Raw genomic sequence first — 14,958 nt, forward strand, 5'->3', positions numbered from 1 at the left:
AATCAGTCAGTTGCCTCTCACACGCCCCTAGCCAGGGCAACCTGGCCCACAAACAAGGCACATGCCCTGACTAGGAATTGAACCAGCGACCTTCCGGATCGCAGGATGTTGCCCAGGCCACTGAGTCACACGAGTCAGGGCCTGACTGTTTTATTTTGAAGGTGAGTGACATTTAATTTAAAAAATCCCTTTGATTTACTTGGAGAAATCACTTATATAAACACATCTAGCAACAGAATAAAGAGTCCCTGATATTTTTCTGAGGGATTTATCCTAATAGGCACAAATATCTCCAATAAAATCTGGATTTCATATAAACAAATCACAGCATGATATTTTCTTCTGGAGCAATAATAGAGAAATTTTTAATGAACCTTAATGTAGAATCAAGGAAGGAAAGAGATAGAGGCATTAATCATTTCCTAAAGCCTATATAAATGTTATATAAAGTATAATAGTATATCAGACATCTCAGTTCACTGCCATTGTCATCATTGATCCATGCAGGATGCTTCTTCTGTATGTACATATGTGCTTAATGTGTATTGTTTTACTTGTATATATTCTTGCACAATGATCGCTGTCTTTGTATTTTAATTCATAAATGCAAGTATTACATACATCTCACCGATGATTGCTTCTGCCACTCAGTTCTGAGATCCATGCGTATAACTGCCTTTGTGGCTACACTGTTGCTACCTAGTTCTCCACAGAGTCAATTTCCCCACTGGGGACACCAGTTTGCCTCCATCAGTAATGGTGCAGTGAATGTTCTCAACATGACTCCTTATGGACCTGTCTGAGGATATCTCTGAGATAGTCTTGTGAGTATCTATGTATATGTATATATATATATATATATATATATATATATATATATATATATACCTATACCTATACCTATATTTATATCTATATACATGACATCTAGATGTCTTCAGGAAACTGCTAAGTCAGAGATTCTGTCCTTGCTGCTATAACTAAGTCCAGGCAGATGTCCTTGGGAATGACTAACCCACTCTGCACCGCCACCAGCATTGTATCAAGTTGCCTACATTCCCAGCAACTGTTTCTACTTGCACTATTTACTTTTTATATTTTTGAGAATCCAATAGGTTTAAAGTGCCGCCTTCTTACCGGATTACTGGGTCTGAGTGTGCCTCCTAGGCTCACGTTTCCATTTTTTCTTTAAATTATATTTTATTGACTATGCTATCACAGTTGTCCCAATTTGCCCCCTTTGCTCCCTTCCACCCAGCACACCCCATCCCTCAGGCAATCCCCACACCACTGTTCATGTCCACGGCTCATGCATATACTTTTTGGCTACTCCATTTCCTCTACTGCACTCTACATCCCCATGGCTATTCTGTAACTACCTATTTGAACTTCTTCCTCCCCTCACCTCTTCAATCCTTCACCCTCACAGCACCAGCCCATCTGGCAACCATCAAAATGTGCCCCATAAACAGAATTCTGTCTCTATTCTTGTTCCCTAAGTTTGATTTGTAAATTCACCTGTTGACAGATTGGTATTTTTTTGCAATTTTATTCCTAGTTTTTAAATAAGTTTCTTTAACATTTCACATAATAATACTTCGGTGATGATGAACTCCTTTGCTTTTTTTTTTTCTGGTCTGGCAAGCTCTTTATCTGTCTGCCCTTTGATTCTAAATGTTAGCTTTGCTGGGTAGCCCAACCTTGGCTGCGGGTCCCTGCTGTGCATGATTTTGAGCATTTCTTGCCAGTCCCTTCTAGCCTGCAGTTTCTTTTGGGAAATCAGTTGACAGTCTTATGACGTCCGCCTGCGGGTAATGAACTGCATTTTCCTTGCCGTTTTTAAGATGTTTCTCTTTATCTTTCAACTTTGACATTTTACTTATGATGTGTGTTGCAGCGTGCCTCTCTGCATCCATCTTGTTTGGGACTCTCTGTGCTTCCTAGACTTCCAGGTCCATTTCCTTCACCAAATTAGGGAAGTTTTCTTTCATGAGTTTTTTCAAATAGATTTCCAGTTACTTGCGCTTCCTCTTCTCCTTCTGGCACCCCTATGAGGCAAATGTTGGAATGCTTGAAGTTGTCCCAGAGGCTACTTACTCTACCCCCATTTTCTCTGGATTCTTTTTCATCTCATTGTTCTGATTGGTTGTTTTTTGCTACCTTATGTTCTAAATCATTGACTGGATTCTCAGCTTTCTCCATTCTACTGTTGTTTCCCTGTAAATTGTTCTTTATTTCAGTTAGTGTATCCTTTGTTTCTGACTGAATCAGTTTGTATGTTGTTGAGGTCCTCACTGAGTTCCTTGAGGAGCCTCATAACCAGTGTTGGAAACTCTGCATCTGAGAGAGTGCTTCTCTCCATTTCACTTAGCCCTTTTTCTGGAGTTTTGACCTGCTTTTCATTTGGGCCATGTGTCTTTGTCTGCTCATTTTGGCAGCCTCCCTGTGTTTGTTGCTGTGTATTAGGTAGAGCTGCCAGGACTCTGTGTCTTGGTCCTGTGGCCTAACGTAGTAGGTGTCCTGTGGTGTCTGTCCACTGGCCTAGCCTTCCCTATTGCTCAGGCTGGGTACTCCAGGTGTGCCCTTTTGTGTGGGCAGAGTCCCCCCTCCTCTTGTAGTTGAGCCTTGATTGCTTTTGGCAGATCAATGGGAGGGAGTTGCCCAAGCCAGCCAGGCAACCTCTACCCTCCATGGAGGATCATTTGTGCAGGGACAGGGTGGTGCGTTCCAACGTGGTCTGTAGCTGTCCACTGGGTGTGCTGGCCCTGTGGTTGCCCAGCTGATGCAGACCAAGGTCAGCCCCTGCCTGTGTTCTGCCCAGGGCCACCTGGCATGAGCTACAAAGTAGTCTGAGATGGCTGCTACCCGTGCTGGGCTTGGAGATGCCCAGGCAAAGCCAAGCTGTGATCCAGGATGGCTGCTGCTGGGGCTGGGTGTGGGGCTGGGTCTGGGGCTCACTGAGGCCAGCTGTTGCTTGATTGATGGGATTTAGGAAGTTGTGAAGCATGGGCCAAGACCAACCACTCCTATGGAAAAGCAGCTTGGGTGGGCCTGTAAGTTGGGTGGGGCAGAGCCTCTGGGCATATCCAGAAATGGGGAAAACAGTGTTATCCAGGCTGATGGAGTCTCAGATCTGGTAGCAGCTTGCTGGCTCTGTGGGGGGAGGGTTTAGACAAGAGACAATGGCCTCTGCTTGCCTGACACCAGACACTGCAGTTCCACCCTGTACACCACTGATGCCTTTCAAGCTGCTACCCTGGTGCTGGAGCTCAGAGGGAGTGAGTCTGAGTAGCTGAGTCTGTGTGTGGAAGTTCTTTAAGAGGAACTGCTAGGGGCTACGGAAGTTTCTTCTACCAACCCAATCCCCACTGGTTTTTGCAGCCAGAAGCTGTAGGGACTTATCTTCCTGGCACTGGAACCCTGGGCTGGGGGGCCTGGTGTGGGGCTGGGACTCCTTGCTCCCAAGATCTCTCTGACTAATTTTTATTTACCACACATGGGTGGGACTAGCCCATCCTGAGTCTATGCCCCTCTTACCAGTCTGAATGGATGTGTTTTCTTTAATTCCGTAGTTGTCAGACTTCCATTCAACTCTATTTCTGATGGTTCTGAGTGATGGCTGTTCTATACTTTAGCTGTAACTGTGATATGGTTGTGTGAGGAGGTGCGCGTGTCTGCCTACACTGCCATCGCTTTTGATTTTCTATCAATTGCTGTTCACATCCTTTAGCTAATTTTCCTAATGGGCTGCCTTTCCTTTTGACTTACAAAATGTCCACGTGTATTATATTATTTATGCCATGTTAGGATTGCAAAAATCTCTATTGTCTATCAGCACCATCCATGGCATTCTTCATTGAACCTAAATCATTAATTTTGCTATAATTAAACTGTATGTACATTATAGCTAATGCTTTTAAAGTTTTATGAATCTTACCTCTAGGTCACAATGATATTATCCTCCAATTTGTTCTATTAACTTTAGAGTTTTACATTCTACATTTAGGTCTTTAATTTATTGGGCATCCACCTCTGTGTATTTTGTTTGATGGAAACCCACCTTTATTGGCTTACATATGTGGAGTCAGTTTCCCCAGTCCACTCCCGAGACAGTCTGTCCCTTCTCCATTTGTTTATGATGTCACTATATCAAATCTTCTTATAGACGTGAGCTGGCTTCTACCCTATTTAGTTTGTCTCCTCTTGCATCAGTCTCTTTTGATTATGTAGGTTGTCTTAGTATTTGGTAAGGCATGTCTTCTTTCTTCTTTTTAAGGTTTTCTTAATTATCTGTTTCTTTATTCTTCAGTAGAAGTTTTAGAATAAATTTAATGAGTTTATTATAAAAACACAGCTGGAATTTTGAAAGAGTTTTCATTAAATTTAGATTAATCTGGGACCTGGCTGGTGTAGCTCAGTGGATTGAGCATGGGCTGCAGACTGAGGGGTCGCTGGTTCCATTCCCAGTCAGGGCACATGCCTGGGTTGCAGTCTAGGTCCCCAGTGGGGGCCACATGAGAGGCAACCACACACTGATGTTTCTCTCCCTCATTCCCCTCCCTTCCTTCTCTCTAAAAATAAATAAATAAATAAAATCTAATAAGTAATAAATAAGTAAATTTAGAATATTTTTTAAAAGATTAATTTGGGAAAGAACTGACGTCCCTAAAAAAAAAGTTATCCCATTCAAAAGCATATACTCATACTTAGTTATCCATTTCCTTATCAGAGTTGGGGGGTTGGGGAGCTAGTCAACAGGCTGCTGTAGGGAGTCTTCTTGGCTGTTGCTAAGGCGATTCTGTTACGGTTTCCGTCCTGAAACAGGTCTTCCCATCTGAGTCTCTTAGGAAGGAAAGTAAGGAGGGTCAAATGTTCTTTGAGTCTTTTGTTAAATACCAGTTTAAAGTCAACATCCTCACCACCGATAACAAAACCAAACAAAAAACAAAACGTTTGCTTTTCTTCTAAGCATTGCAATATAGAAACAGTTTACTGTACATACAGTTTAATTATAGCAAAATTAATGATTTAGGTTCAATGAAGAATGCCATGGATGGTGCTGATAGACAATAGAGATTTTTGCAATCCTAACATGGCATAAATAATATAATACACGTGGACATTTTGTAAGTCAAAAGGAAAGGCAGCCCATTAGGAAAATTAGCTAAAGGATGTGAACAGCAATTGATAGAAAATCAAAAGCGATGGCAGTGTAGGCAGACACGCGCACCTCCTCACACAACCATATCACAGTTACAGCTAAAGTATAGGACAGCCATCACTCAGAACCATCAGAAATAGAGTTGAATGGAAGTCTGACAACTACGGAATTAAAGAAACCACATCCATCCAGACTGGTAAGAGGGGCACAGACTCAGGATGGGCTAGTCCCACCCATGTGTGGTAAATAAAAATTAGTCAGAGAGATCTTGGGACCAGGGAGTCCCAGCCCCACACCAGGCCACCCAGCCTAGGGTTCCAGTGCCAGGAAGATAAGTCCCTACAACTTCTGGCTGCAAAAACCAGTGGGGATTGGGTTGGTAGAAGAAACTTCCGGAGCCCCTAGCAGTTCCTCTTAAAGAACTTCCACACACAGACTCAGCTACTCAGACTCACTCCCTCTGAGCTCCAGCACCAGGGTAGCAGCTTGAAAGGCATCAGTGGTATACAGGGAGGAACTGCAGTGTCTGGTGTCAGGCAAGCAGAGGCCATTGTCTCTTGTCTAAACCCTCCCCCCACAGAGCCAGCAAGCTGCTACCAGATCTGAGACTCCATCAGCCTGGATAACACTGTTTTCCCCATTTCTGGATATGCCCAGAGGCTCTGCCCCACCCAACTTACAGGCCCACCCAAGCTGCTTTTCCATAGGAGTGGTTGGTCTTGGCCCATGCTTCACAACTTCCTAAATCCCATCAATCAAGCAACAGCTGGCCTCAGTGAGCCCCAGACCCAGCCCCACACCCAGCCCCAGCAGCAGCCATCCTGGATCACAGCTTGGCTTTGCCTGGGCATCTCCAAGCCCAGCACGGGTAGCAGCCATCTCAGACTACTTTGTAGCTCATGCCAGGTGGCCCTGGGCAGAACACAGGCAGGGGCTGACCTTGGTCTGCATCAGCTGGGCAACCACAGGGCCAGCACACCCAGTGGACAGCTACAGACCACGTTGGAACGCACCACCCTGTCCCTGCACAAATGATCCTCCATGGAGGGTAGAGGTTGCCTGGCTGGCTTGGGCAACTCCCTCCCATTGATCTGCCAAAAGCAATCAAGGCTCAACTACAAGAGGAGGGGGGACTCTGCCCACACAAAAGGGCACACCTGGAGTACCCAGCCTGAGCAATAGGGAAGGCTAGGCCAGTGGACAGACACCACAGGACACCTACTACGTTAGGCCACAGGACCAAGACACAGAGTCCTGGCAGCTCTACCTAATACACAGCAACAAACACAGGGAGGCTGCCAAAATGAGCAGACAAAGACACATGGCCCAAATGAAAAGCAGGTCAAAACTCCAGAAAAAGGGCTAAGTGAAATGGAGAGAAGCACTCTCTCAGATGCAGAGTTTCCAACACTGGTTATGAGGCTCCTCAAGGAACTCAGTGAGGACCTCAACAACATACAAACTGATTCAGTCAGAAACAAAGGATACACTAACAAATAAAGAACAATTTACAGGGAAACAACAGTAGAATGGAGAAAGCTGAGAATCCAGTCAATGATTTAGAACATAAGGTAGCAAAAAACAACCAATCAGAACAATGAGATGAAAAAGAATCCAGAGAAAATGGGGGTAGAGTAAGTAGCCTTTGGGACAACTTCAAGCATTCCAACATTTGCCTCATAGGGGTGCCAGAAGGAGAAGAGGAAGCGCAAGTAACTGGAAATCTATTTGAAAAAACTCATGAAAGGAAACTTCCCTAATTTGGTGAAGGAAATGGACCTGGAAGTCTAGGAAGCACAGAGAGTCCCAAACAAGATGGATGCAGAGAGGCACGCTGCAACACACATCATAAGTAAAATGTCAAAGTTGAAAGATAAAGAGAAACATCTTAAAAACGGCAAGGAAAACGCAGTTCATTACCCGCAGGCAGACGTCATAAGACTGTCAACTGATTTCCCAAAAGAAACTGCAGGCTAGAAGGGACTGGCAAGAAATGCTCAAAATCATGCACAGCAGGGACCCGCAGCCAAGGTTGGGCTACCCAGCAAAGCTAACATTTAGAATCAAAGGGCAGACAGATAAAGAGCTTGCCAGACCAGAAAAAAAAAAAGCAAAGGAGTTCATCATCCCTGAAGTATTATTATGTGAAATGTTAAAGAAACTTATTTAAAAACTAGGAATAAAATTGCAAAAAAATACCAATGTGTCAACAGGTGAATTTACAAATCAAACTTGGGGAACAAGAAGAATAGAGACAGAATTCTGTTTATGGGGCACATTTTGATGGTTGCCAGATGGGCTGGTGCTGTGAGGGTGAAGGATTGAAGAGGTGAGGGGAGGAAGAAGTTCAAATAGGTAGTTACAGAATAGCCATGGGGATGTAGAGTGCAGTAGAGGAAATGGAGTAGCCAAAAAAGTATATGCATGAGCCGTGGACATGAACAGTGGTGTGGGGATTGCCTGAGGGATGGGGTGTGCTGGGTGGAAGGGAGCAAAGGGGGCAAATTGGGACAACTGTGATAGCATAGTCAATAAAATATAATTTAAAGAAAAATGGAAACGTGAGCCTAGGAGGCACACTCAGACCCAGTAATCCGGTAAGAAGGCGGCACTTTAAACCTATTGGATTCTCAAAAATATAAAAAGTAAATAGTGCAAGTAGAAACAGTTGCTGGGAATGTAGGCAACTTGATACAATGCTGGTGGCGGTGCAGAGTGGGTTAGTCATTCCCAAGGACATCTGCCTGAACTTAGTTATAGCAGTAAGGACAGAATCTCTGACTTAGCAGTTTCCTGAAGACATCTAGATGTCATGTATATAGATATAAATATAGGTATAGGTATATATATATATATATATATATATATATATACATATACATAGATACTCACAAGACTATCTCAGAGATATCCTCAGACAGGTCCATAAGGAGTCATGTTGAGAACATTCACTGCACCATTACTGATGGAGGCAAACTGGTGTCCCCAGTTTTATCTTAAATATTATTTTAATTTAAAATTTTTTATCTTACAATTAAAATAAATAAAAAATCATTTCATGTTTATTTTATTTGTGGTCATTTCCCAACTTGCTTTTTTAGCCGTGGAATCCTTAGCTCAAGCGAAATCTTATTCTAATGTCAAATGCACAACAAATAAAAATCCAGGGAAGCAGGAGCGCAGTGCAAGTCCCGTAACCTGGAAGCTCAGCGCCCCCTGGAGGCAGCCTAGAGAACACAGCTCCGAAAAGGATGTTGAAGCGGAAATGTCCCCAGGTCCTCTAGATTTATGAAAACAAACAAAAACACTAGCAGAACCTCTGAATCCTAATACAATCTGTCCTGAAAAGTTAAAGGTTTCCGTTTGCCACAGCAGTGGCACGTGGTAGAAAGAGCCAGAGACAGGGGCCAGAAGCTTAGGTTCTAGTCCCTGAGGGCTACCACCCAGACAGGTGCGTCCGGCAATGACTCTGGACCATTTGCTTGTAAAGGTGTGGATGGGGTTCGGAGGGTGGGGAGTGTTTGGACTGTTCTGGTGAGTTCTCACGAGAGTTGGAGGTTGAAGATGGGTTTCTGTTTAGGGCGCCCAGGGTCCCCACTCCCCGCCCCTTCGAAAGGAGTGGCTCTGTTTCCACCTGCCCTGTGGTTTTGCCACCAGTTTCACATTGGGATTCACCTATAAGATCTCATTTGAACAAAGAGCGAGTTCTGTGGCTTAAAAATAGGCGTAAAAACAGCCCTGCTGTACTAGATAATCTCTAGTGATTTCTAGCTTCAATATTTTGATTTGGAGATTTGTTCTTTTTTATCTTAAATATTTTATTTATTTATCTTTAGAGGGAAAGGGAAGAAGAGAGGGAGAGAAATATCAGTGTACAGTTGCCTCTTGTGTGTCCCCTGCTGGGAACTGGCCTGCAACTCAGGTATGTGCCCTGACTGGGAATCGAACTGCGGTTGTTTGGTTCTCAGGCTCGCGGTGCTCAATCCACTGAGCTACACCAGCCAGGGCTTTTTAAAATTTTTTATTTATTTACTTTTAGGAAGAGGGGAAGGGAGGGAGAAATAGAGGGAGAGGAACGACAATGTGTGGTTGCCTCTGGCACACCTCCCACTGGGGACCTGGCCTGCAACCCAGGCATGTGCCCTGACCGGGAACTGAACCAGCAACTCCTCGGTTCATAGACTGGTGCTCAATCCACTGAGCCACACCAGCAGGGCTGGAGATTTGTTTTTAGCCAAGGCAGAAAATAAGCCTTTAACAGGAAGAGATTATTTTTAACTGAAGAGCACATCCGGGGTGAAGCTTCTGTTGGTGAAGGATACAAACTGCAGTGGTTATCCCAGCGTTGGCAGGGAGTCAACATCCTTAACTCAGGCCCGGCAGCATTAAAGTTCAACTGATATCTAGTTAAAGGAATAAATGTAATATTTCACTTTTCTCTTTTTTGTGTGTTATTTTCTGAATACAAGTGATACTTTTTAAAAATTCTACACTCAAGGAACTCAATTCAATGGATTGATGAAAAAAACACCAACTTTATTTTGTTTAGCTTTAAAAACAAAACTTGTTACAACGAATCACAAAGTCTCCAAAAAAGTTACCGTCCTCTTTTGCTGCCTTAATAGAACAAAGGACATTTAAATGTCCTCAAAATACAGGACAGCCCAAGTTGAGAAGTAACAAACTACTACGAACAATGGACTGCCACTTCAAGCACACTAAGACATGGAATACGTGTAAATTACTGACCTGTTTTTTTGAAGTACAATGAACACTCACAAGAGCTTATAGTACTAGCAAGGTTAAGGTGCCCCAAAATATAACACAAGATCACACACATGTTCAGACAAAATAACAAATTCACCTCCTGGGTTCGATTGAGATAGAATGATGAAGAAACTTTTCTTTCACTTGGGAGATAAGCACAACCCAGCAGAAACGTAAATCAGTTCTCGCTGGGGCTGCACTTCGGCTGAGAAGCAGCTGGAAGAACACAGCCCACTAACAGCACCAGCCTCCTTTCTCTCTGCTCGGCCCCCGAGTTGGGTTGGGAAGACTGGGAACTGAACACAAAACAGCACGGAGAACCCATCTGATCTGCAGAGATACACCTCTTCCATCACAAGAATGAACACTCAGGCAAAGGTGTGTGTGCAGAGGACGTGATTGCGTTTCAAAAGGAAATTACGTTTGAATGGGCAGAGATACTTTCACTCTGCCCAAGGTTCTTCTTCTTAATTTGGGGTGGAAACCTCTATTTTGAACACGAACATTTTTATACTCTTTTCAGTCAGCGAACTTAGCAGTTGTTGAAATTTTCCGTTGCTTTGTTGACAGCATATTTGGTCATAATAACAATATTCTTTAAGTTATTAACATTTCCCTGGATTCGTGGTTAGAGAAAGCAAAGGTGTTCCACGGAGGATGACCCGCAGTCCAAGGGGACTTCAGAAAACAATTGGGCATTTATCAAATGGTTGGACAAGGCTCATAAATCCCATTCTTTAAACTTATTTAACGTCCTACAAGGTGAGCTTCTGCAACATAAACTTACCTCTCCCGCTAGAAGGCAACTATTTCTGCAAGCCTTTGTTGCTTTGTATTGGCGCACTTACCGTAGGTGGTCTGTCTCCCTTCATACGGGAAGATGAGAAAGCAAATGTGTGAAAAGGAGCCCAGTAACGAGGGAAGGGAGGACTGACCAAGTTCACCGTGATCGGCACGCAGCGCATGGGTCTGCAGGAAGGAATCCTGTTCAGCAGACGGGGGACCCAATGCACCGAAGAATTGCACACATTTCCCACTGCTTAACTATGTCTGAGGTTTGCTCTTTTATAAATAAAAAGCCACCGCCCATGAGTCTATATGAAAATATGAAGCACAGTGAGGTGTCAACCTTTTGACTCCATTTTACTAGCACCGAGCATCATCTCACTGCAAACTGTTTCCAGGAATGTTGGCTCTCATTCTGCTTTCCAGGAGCCGCATCTGAACCATGACTAACTATGGCTTAACCTCATCACTATTAAAACCTAGAAAAGGCTACATGAAATGTCAGCGCAATTGCTGGCTACCAAGAGCACACTATTGAAAAGCAATTCCAATCCCAATGGTACGAGGACCAAATAGGGAATATCAAGTTCATTGATTAAAACTACTAAGTCATTGACTTCAACACCTAGGATGTTTTTTATTTATTGTATCATATTAGGGTAAATGCCCCTCCCCTTTTTTGCTGTTTTTTTTGTTTTGTTTTTTAATGACAGGGAGTCATTGTCTCTGAGTGTCTTTAAGAGGCTAATACAAGAAAAGCAGAAAAATTATTGGCCTGGGAGTTGGGGATGCCAAGGTCCCCAGGCCACCTTCTTGTGGGCTTCCAAGCCTGCTATGTGAATTCAGTTCTAATCTTGTGACATGCGGATTAGACTCTGTGATTTCCAAACTCACCTTTACCTCTGTGATGGAGATTCTGAGAAATCAAATCTTTTCCATTTCATATCATAACATACTTTTGTTATTGTAGCCGTTTTTAGTATCATTGATAAGACTGCTTAGGGTCCATGTACACAGATATAAAACTGCAAGGAAAGAAGCAGAATTATGAAAATATGCACTAGTATTACCATAATGGTTATCAGTTATAAATGAATTCTAATCTATAAGAAAATTTTAATGATTGAGTAGCCTGGGTGATAGGTGACGTGATGCATAAAGAAATGCCACCAAGAAGCAAGAAGCTTGTGCAATAAATGAGAGCTTCCACCAGATCAAAACCAAGGTCGAGGTGAAATCAAGTTCACAGAGCTTCCCCAGAATCCATTCTGGTCTTCGGGACCCAATGAGAATAAGAGAGACAGACACATCAACTGGGAAAAGAGTGAGAGATGAGATTTTTGAAAGAAAGAAAACTTTGGAAAATTGCGAGGAAAGTGCAACATGGAAATGAAACCGTGCAACTGCCAATCTTTCCACTTCTGCCCGGCTCAGGGCAGTGGTTTTCAAAAGCACCCTGTTCAAAAATTTAAGCTTTGTGCTTTCTCTTAGAAAACCACCTGAAAAAAAGGGCACGTGTTCCCTGCATACGGCCTGGAGACTCTGGACAGCAACCTTATAGAGAACCCCTGCCAAGAGGTTCTGGGCCTGTGGTCTTCCCAGATGTGTGGACTACCATGTCGGTGGCACGTGGCAGTCAAGGGCCACTAGTAAATGCACAGACTAGTAAATGCATATGCTAAGAATTGTCCTACCCAGGGAAGACCTCACAATGACACCTGACAAGTGTTACCAACCAGCTTTCTGCAGCAGTTTCACAGAGACAGTTAGCAGGAGAACCTATGCCGCCAATTCTCAGGAGTACACAGCAGTGACAGCAGCGACACCACCTTTTTATCAGGCTCCCACCATGTGTCAGGCACTGCTCTAAGCACTGTCTTAACTGATTTCGTCTTCCCAGTACTCCTTTGAAACATTCTTATCCCCATGTTACAGATGAGGACATCGAGGTCAGGTAACTTACCCAATGTCAAAAAAAGGGTTAAGGAAGATCTGGCTCCCGAGTCCACATTCTGTTTTGTTGTTGTTGTTGCTTTTTAAGATTTTATTTATTTACTTTTAGAGAGAAGGAGAGAAACATCAATGTGTGAGAGATATGTTGATCAGTTACCTCTCATACGCCCCCAACTGGGGACCTGGTCCGAAGGCCTGATCGGGAAGCAAACCAGTGACTTCTCAGTTCGTAGGCTGGAGCTCAATCCACGAGCCACGTCAGTCAGAGCGTGAGTCCACATTCTGAACCACTGGACTGACCTATCCTTCTCAGTGATAATCGTAATTCAGATCCAATGAACTCACATGAAGCTACTCAGGGCCGTCAATCCCCTATTCACACGGCAAAGTACAATTTGGTTTCAGCAAAATATTGTATCAATAGATTTCCTTTTGAATGTTAGTGTCTTATACTTTAATTTGTAGGTGTTTTGATTTTATAGTTAAGAGTTATAAGCACAAAGTATTTATGCCTAATTTGAAATTACATTTAAGTAATATAAAAGTTGCTTAAGTGAACTCTTAGGTGTTAGTGAGACTCTTCACCCGTAAAGCATGCACTCCAAGAAACGCTGGCCTCTGGGGCTGCAGGAAGCCTGATTCCAAGCCCAGCGCTAAGAAAACTGGATGTGCGCTTGTGCGTGTGTGTTGGGTGTGTGCTGGTTCCTCACGGCACTGTCCAGTGTCAGTCTGCTCCCGTGAGTTCCCCATAATAACCACACAGGGTAGATGCACACTGGCTCAGTGACTGATGCTAGAATTTTCCAATCACAAGACTTATGAAAGATACAGGCAGACCCATGAGGAAGGGAAGGCTGGCTGGTCTGTGGGAGGAGGGAGAGGCCACAAGAGACTGAGACACGCATGAGCCTAAGTCGTGTGCAGGCCCAGCCACGTGGGGCAGGAGCTGCTGCTTTCCAGCACTGTTCGTCTAAATCCATCTGTTTGACATCGGAAAACTCTGATGTGCTCGGTGCTCAGAAGCTGTTTCTGGTGCCTACCAGACATTCTTACGGGGGCAACTCACTAACAGGCATCTGACGTTATCCTCCAACAGCCCTGTGAGGGGATCTCCATTTTAATGATGAATACAACAGAACTTTAATAGAGTCAGTAATTTGCCTGACATTACTGGACCTGTGAGTGGTAGACCGGGGCTTGAAGCCACAATAGATCTGCTCCAGGCCAGTTCCCAAAACCACTCCAAGCTGGTGTTATTCCCACGCCAGTCTGGGGAGCACTGTAAAGACTTGAGCCAGAGGTGGGAGTGGTGGGGAAGAGCAGGAGAGAAAAAGAAGGTCCTCAACATGGGCTGATGGAACGTGGAGCCAAGGGGAGGGAATGTTTAAGAAAAGGTTACCATTGTTTACCTGTTAGGTGAGCAAACATCCATAAGTTTGATAAGTCAGCCTTCTGTGACAAGGCTGAAGGACACAGGTACATTCCCCATGGCATGTGAATAGGCAGTATCTGTGCAAATTGCAAATCAACCTATTCTTTGGCTCAGTAATCTTGCTTCTGGGAATTCACTGAACAGAGACAACTGAATAGAACTAAAAAGACCACATGCACAAGGTTACAGCTAAAACACTGAACCCCAATGTCCACTAAATACGGGGCTAGTTAAATAAACTAAGGTATGTTCACACAGTGAAAAAGTATGCCACGGGGAAAAAAAACTCTAATGGGAAAAGACTGCCTTCAAGACAAGGCGTAGAATAATGTATTTATTATGCTAGCTTTTGTAAAAAGAGTGGTGGGGGGGTAAAAAATAAAATTTTAAAACATGCACATTGGTTATAGATGTATTTAGAGACACTGGAAGAATATGCAAGAAAATAATTATGGCTGTAGGAGTAGGAAAGACTTTTTACTGATTACAACATGCTAGATGTTTTTTGACCATAAATATACATCATCTACTAAAAAACTAATGTTGGGAAGCTTGAATGGAGAAGGCTCTGCCCAGTCTGCCTTCTTTAGTCAGCGGTGTTGCTCCATGTACTTCTCATCCACACTGGGCTGGGCCCCGTTTATTACCACCTCCTCCGGGCAGCACCCAGGGTTGCATCCTCTGGGAGGTCGTCTGTGAGGTCACAGAAGATCACCCTTATGCATCATGCTTCGTTGTGCTTTTTGGAAGATGTAAAAGCTGTGAACTATTGGTTTCCTTCTCTCTAGGTACAGAAGACAATAATATTTTACAGAGTCCCAGAGAGAATAAATAGCTTGTCAAAAGTCACCCAGGGCAG

The sequence above is a fragment of the Artibeus jamaicensis genome, unplaced genomic scaffold (genome assembly GCF_021234435.1).
Source record: "Artibeus jamaicensis isolate MK-2021 breed Jamaican fruit bat unplaced genomic scaffold, CSHL_Jam_final scaffold_847, whole genome shotgun sequence".
NCBI classification, from domain to species: Eukaryota; Metazoa; Chordata; class Mammalia; order Chiroptera; family Phyllostomidae; genus Artibeus; species Artibeus jamaicensis.